This window comes from Pinus tabuliformis, chromosome J (assembly GCF_031772625.1).
Source record: "Pinus tabuliformis cultivar Carrire ecotype Pingquan chromosome J, CPIR1, whole genome shotgun sequence".
Taxonomy (NCBI): domain Eukaryota; kingdom Viridiplantae; phylum Streptophyta; class Pinopsida; order Pinales; family Pinaceae; genus Pinus; species Pinus tabuliformis.
The window spans coordinates 928658886-928666331 of NC_142295.1; the positions used below are offsets into that span (position 1 = coordinate 928658886).

Sequence of the window (7446 nt, forward strand, 5' to 3'; positions counted from 1 at the left end):
GAATGGAAATGTTACGTGGACAACTTAGTCTTTGGCTTTATATGTGACGTGGACAACTTAGTCTTTGGCTTTATATGGCTAGATGACAAGGTGGAAGACTCACGAGTTAGTTATTAAACCCATCCACATGCACCATTATTGCAGAATTGGGATACAAGGCATGGTGTGAAGCTAGTTTCAATGAAGAACGTAGTTGGTGGTGGGAGTTCGTATGGAAAATTCATGCTGCAATAAAAAAAAGTATCCTTTGGTTGGCTTTAAACAATAAGCACTTAACATGTAAAAACTTCATCAAATAAGGATGTACTAGACCCAACTGATTTCATGAATAAATAAATTATGAATTATATAGCAGTATGTATTTATTTGTCAAAGTAGAAATATTAATAAATTTTGTTTGGGAACTATAAGTGCAGGTATAGAAGGTGCAACAATGACAGTCAAAAACCAGTGCTCATACACAGTTTGGGCGGCTGGCAGTCCTGGCGGCGGGCAGCAATTGGGGCAGGGCGAGACATGGAGTTTTGACGTTCCCGCGGGAACAACAGGAGGCAGAATCTGGGGACGTACCGGCTGCACCACTGGTGACTGTGGTGGGTTGCTGAATTGTCAAGGCTATGGAAGCGTCCCTGCAACGCTTTTTGAAGATGGTCTGAATCAGTACCAGAATCAAGACTTCTATGATATCTCTCTGGTCGATGGCTTCAATATCCCTCTCTCTGCAACTCCCTCAGACTCTGCGTGCACAGTAATAGGTTGCATCCGCAATGGCATGCCCTGTTTTCTGAAAATAAAAGGCAGTGATTTAAATATCCCAGGCGATGTTCAATTGGTGTGCAACATGGTGTATTTAGCTTAAGCGATACAAACATGATCATCCAATGAGTCTGATGAAATAAATCCAAACATTATTTTGAAATATTAATATAACTTAAAATGACAGTTGGTTTGCTTTATTTAATTTTGCGATTTTCAATAAGTAAATTAATTAAATATGTATAATCATAATGTTTTTATTATGTTTAATAATATTTTATTTATTTTTAGATTATTTTTTAAGGACAGGTGTCGACTCCAGGTCACATTGATATGTTCTTCATATTGGATTGTAAAACTAGTATAGATCCACCTTAACCACAGATCTAGCAAGAGCTGAAAGGGATCAAATCTCTTGAGGTGAAAACTTCTTTCAGAATGCAAGATTTGAATAAAATGTTTGCACCTCAAGAGATGAGTCTGATGAAATAAATCCAAACATTATTTTGAAATATTAATATAACTTAAAATGACAGTTGGTTTGCTTTATTTAATTTTGCGATTTTCAATAAGTAAATTAATTAAATATGTATAATCATAATGTTTTTATTATGTTTAATAATATTTTATTTATTTTTAGATTATTTTTTAAGGACAGGTGTCGACTCCAGGTCACATTGATATGTTCTTCATATTGGATTGTAAAACTAGTATAGATCCACCTTAACCACAGATCTAGCAAGAGCTGAAAGGGATCAAATCTCTTGAGGTGAAAACTTCTTTCAGAATGCAAGATTTGAATAAAATGTTTGCACCTCAAATCTCTTGAGGTGAAAACTTCTTTTCGAATGCAAAATTTGAATAAAATGTTTGCACCTCCACACATTTGATCCACTGAATATAGAGAGAGACCACTCATAATTTTTCGTTGTTTATATTGCATTTTTGAACCAAAATTTAATTGGGCATAAAATAGTGAGAATAATTAAAATGTTTAAAAACAAAAAAGAGTTTTCAATTATTTTATATAATGTATATATAGTTCTTTTTCACTTTTAACTATTTTATTTCTCTATAAAATTGATATAAGATTATGTTGTTTCATATGAACATTGAAATATATTATTTATGGTTGACAGTGAAATATTTTTACCACTTCTCCTTAGTATGGACATTGGGAGTGAGATGATGATGGATGGCGCAGCGCCGGTTTGGCATCCACCTTCTGTGGCCTGCTCCCCTTCGTTGGAGGTAATGGAATGTGTGCTCCTCTCGGCTCTAGCAGGCGTCGCGCTTGAGTGGCGACCACCTTCTGTAGTTTGCATCTCCTCATGAAAGGTGATGGAAATGGTGGCAGTGATCATGGGTTGGTTCAAGGAACAAAGGTGGAAGAATTGAGCTGAGTGGAGGGGCGACTGTGGAATGGAGGGAATTCCACTGGGAGGCGAAGCAGAGTGCGTCGGATGGAGGCGGAGAGGCCGTGAGTGGCCTCTGCCACTACGCGTATTTGGGTAGCGGCCTAAAGTCAAATGAGCCGTAGAGGAGGTGGTTTCAGAGGCCAGAGACGGAGGAGAGCGGGGCAGTCTGCCTCTGCTGCCGCCTCTGTGACTACGCATTCTATGGCAAGTTCTGGTCATGTTGATACCAGGGGTATGAGACTGTTTGTAGGTAGACGACTCAGAGTGCCGAGAGGGTGCAGAAGGTTTAGAGTTTGGCCTAGAGGAAGGATTAGCTATAGATGCCGAATGGAGGATGAGATTGCAGAGCAGGCTTTGAGTATAATGAAGTCCCGGGCCAAGATCAGTGCAACAGAGGATGCTACATTGCCTACCCGTGGTGGTGCGAGAGCATGGAGCTGCTGCAGCCTGGGGACATTGGCATTGTAGAGGCAGAGGATAAGAGACAGGGGCGGTGGAGTTAATTTCACTAGAGGTCACCATTGAGCTGATCTGAGGCGGGTAGATGGAGGTGGGTTGAAGGCAGCGCCAGCTTAAATGCCATTTATGGCCGGCGTTAATACAGTTTATAGATTGGAGTGTAGGGTTACGGAAGGCCGTGTGGCAGGGCCACTTGCCATCCCGTTCTGCCTCCCTCTTAATATCTGTTGTGTGCACCCGCATTCGGGAGGATCACGTGGATATTACTTATATTGGAACTACTTTATATATTATAGTTAGCATGCTTCATAAAGTGGTTTTTAGGAGGCATATGTGGAGTTGGCACAATGCACACATTATGATTTTTGAAGAAAGCATAGAAAATAACTCTTGAGTTTTTAGATAGTGCAATTATGCTACATGTACATCCATTGAGGTTCGTGAGTTGTCCCAATACACATAGATTAGGGACACTAGATAGTTGCATTGTTTTGGGTAAGAACTTTGTAATGAAGGTGATTAATTCTTTAAATACGAGGTTCACATATTTGCCAATATTTAATGTTGCTAAGTTTTTTAGTCCTTGCCATGATTACAAGGAGATACATGATAGAGATGCTCAAACAAGAATATGACTGACATGATTATGTGAAAAATTTAGTGTTGGAGATTCACATATTGTGGATGTTTCTAGATGATGTTGCTAGATATTTGGGTGAGATGGATGTGTTTGTTTGTACTATTTATAAATCATCGTAAAAAACATATGAATGGAGCACGGGATCTATGTGGAAATGAACCTAAATGGTTTGAATTGTTTCAATTTCTAATACAACTATGGAAAACTATTCTTGTTATTCCAACTAGTACAACAATATGTGAAAGAGACTTCTCAAAATTGAATAGTATAAAAAGTGATGATAGGTGAATACTTTCTTTAGTCACAATAGATGTGTTAATGCTTGTCTCTCTGGGTGCACCTCGTGTTCTAAATGAGGTAGACATGAATTCCATTTATGATGTATGGACGCTAATGAAAGATTGAAAAACACTTGCATTGGGCAAATAGCTTATCTCTTCCATAATGTAATTTTTAATAATTTTGAAAAATGTGAATTAAATGAAAGAAAATTGGTTGAATTTTTTTTGAATTGTGTTAATTTATATAAAATGATAATTTTGTGAACAATTCTATATGAAATAAAGATAAATTATTTTATCAAGTTTTATTGAAACTACAAGATCTTATAAAATGGTTGATTATTTCTCACATTATTAAAGATCTTGTAAAATGGTTGATTATTTCTCACATTATTAATATTTAGAAAAGAAATATTTTATCAAACATTTTTTTAATGAAATGTATAATTAATTTGTTATTTTCATTTAAACTATAATTATATATAGAACGTTTCCATGTATGTCCTTTAAAAAAAATTAAGAAAAAACCTTCCCATTTAATCACTAGTCACATTATGCGTTTAAATGCAGATAGGTTGATATAAAAAAGTTCACCAATAGAATTATAAAATTTAAAAAATATATATATAAAATACATATATCAACTACAATATACATACGGACATGCCATAAGGTGAAGTTGAGAAATAATACTGCATAAATTTAAGTTGCTCATAAAAACCAAACCCCAATGGCGAAAACCGAGTTTTTTATTCCTCTAGGGTAGGGAAACCCACCATCTACTTTTAAATACGGAGCCAAATTATAATTTTTCATGCGTGAGCCAAATATGTTGCTTTGAAAATTTTGTTCCTTGAGTCATAGTTCTTATTCATTTCTTATATAAGGTTTTGACATACAAGTGGAAGGGTGTAAATTATTTTTTTTATAAATGTGTTACTAACCATATTAATAAATATGGTTGGTATATATCAAATGTGTACATCAATCATATGCACTACATTAATAAATGTGATTGATATAAATTGAAAACATATAATTATTATTATTATTAGTATTATTAATTAATGTTACTACTATTATTAATTAATATTTTTATTTTTACTATCATTATTATTAATATTATTATTAGGACAACCACATTAAAAATACTACTAGCAATACTTTTTTAATACTATTACTATTATTAATATTAATTAATTAATAGCATTATTAATTAATTATTAATATTATTAATTATTTTTATTATTATCATAAATATTATTAATTATTGTTAATTAAATATTATTATAATCATTTTAAAATAATAATTATTATTAGTAAATAATTATGATTATTGTTTTTATTGTTAAACAATGATTATTATTATTGTTTTTACTAAATAATAATATAAATATTGTTTTTTTATTTTTTATTTTTATTTTTATAATTTATATCAAATATTGTTAATTAATTAAACTAAAGGGATTCATATTTAACCCAAGGACTAATATTATAAAACTTATGAAGAACATTATACCCTATGAATATGAACTTTTAGATTAATAAACCCAAATGATTATAAACCCAAGGAAATAATATATACCCAAGGGATAAATATTATAAACTCAAGGTATGTAAACCCTAAGATAAATACTATAAACCCTAAAACAATCATGGTTGACCATGGTTGATTTTCATATTGAGAAAATCTTTGTCAAAATGCGACATTGGACCATGGTTGACCATGACTGATTTTCATATGAAAATAATGTGTAACAATGTGACATTGGACCATGGTTGATTTTCATATTAATAAAGTCTTAGTCGCAATGTGACGTTGGACCATGGTTGACTATGATTATAAACCCAATGGATTTATATTAAACCCAAAGATTAATATTATAAACCCTATGAATAATATTATACCCTAGGAATATGAACCCGCAGATTAATAAAACCAATGGATTAATATTATAAAGGCAAGGGAATAATAAACCCAAGGGATTAATACTAAAAACTCAAGAGATTATAAACTCAAGGGAACAATATTAAACCAAAGCGATACATATTATAAACCCAAGGTATAAAAACCCTAAGATAAATATTATAAACATTAAAACAAACAAGGTTGACCATGGTTTACCATCATTGACCGTATTTTACCATCATATAGCTCACACATGGTTGACCGTGGTTGACCATGGTTCATTTTCATATTGAGACAATCTTTGTCACAAAACGATGTTGGACCATGGTTGAACATGATTGATTTTCACATCGAGACAATATTTTCCACATTGCGACATTGGACCATGGTTGATTTTCATATTGAGAGAATATTTTTCATAATGTGACGTTAGACCATGATAGACCATGATTATAAACCCAAATATTTGTATTATAAACCTATGAATAATATCACACCCCTGGAAAATGAACTCTTAGATTAATAAATCCAACGAATTAATATTATAAACCTAATGGAATAATAAACCCAATGGATTATAAACCCAAAGGAGTAATATTAAATTCAAGGGATAAACCCAAGGGATTAATATTATAAACCTTAGGTATATAAACCCTAACATAAATATTATAAACCCTAAAATAAACATGGTTAACCATGTTTTACCATGGTTGATTTTCATATTGAGACAATCTTTGTCACAATGTGACATTGGACCATGGTTGTGCATGGTTGAGAATATAAACCCAAGGGAATAATAAACCCAAGATATTAATACTAAAATCCTAAGGGAATAATATTAAACCGAAGGGATAAACATTATAAACCCAAGATATCAAAACCCTAAGATAAATATTATAAACCCTAAAATAAACATAGTTGACCATGGTTTACCATCATTGAACCCTAAAGGCAAGGTATATAAACCCTAAGGTAAATATTATAAACCCTAAAATAAACATGGTTGACCATGGTTATTTTCATATTAAGAAAATATTTGTCATAATTTGATGTTGACCATGATTATAAACTCTAGGGATGTATATGAAACCCAAGGATTTATATTATAGACCCTATGAGTAATATTACACCCTAGTAAAATGAACCCTTAGATTAATAAACTCAATGGATTAATATTATAAACCCAAGGGATTAATATAAAAAACCCAATGGATTATAAACCCAAGGGAGTAATATTAAACACAAAGGATAAAACCAAGGGATTACTATTATAAACCCTAGGTATATAAATCTTGACATAAATAATATAAATCCTAAAATAAACATGGTTGACGATGTTTTACCATGGTTTATTTTCACATTGAGACAATAGTTGTCACAATGTGACATTGGACCATGGTTGGCCATGATTATAAACCCGAGGGATTTATATTAAAGCCTAGGATTAATATTATAAACATTATGAATAATATTATACCTTAGGAATATGAACCCTTAGATTGATAAACCCAAGGGATTGATATTATAAACCTAATAGGTTAATTTTAAAACCCCAAAGTAGTATAAACCCAAGGGATTAGTAATATAAACCCAAGGCATATAAACCCTAAGAAAAATATTATAAACTAAGGGAATAATAAACCCAAGGGATTAATACTAAAAACCCAAGGGAAAAATATTAAACCCAAGATAAAAATATTATAAGCCCAAGGTATATAAACCCTAAAATAGAAATTCTTCACCATGGTTAACCATGGTTAATTTTCATATTGAAAAAATCTTTGTCACAATGCGAAGTTAGACTATGGTTGACCATGCTTGATTTTCATATTGAGACAACCTTTGTCATAATGCGATTTTGGACAATGGTTGACCATGGATGATTTTCCTACGAGATGATCTTTGTCACAATGTAGCGTTGGACCATGGTTGATCATGGATGACCATGGTTGTCACAATGTGACGTTGGACCAAGAGAATATT

The 7446-nt window shown here is 32.4% G+C and overlaps 1 pseudogene; it reads left to right on the forward strand.

Annotated features, from left to right (window-relative positions):
* Window positions 1–433: 433 nt before the first annotated feature.
* Window positions 434–859, forward strand: LOC149229808 (pathogenesis-related thaumatin-like protein 3.2 pseudogene; annotated as a pseudogene).
* Window positions 860–7446: the final 6587 nt, after the last annotated feature.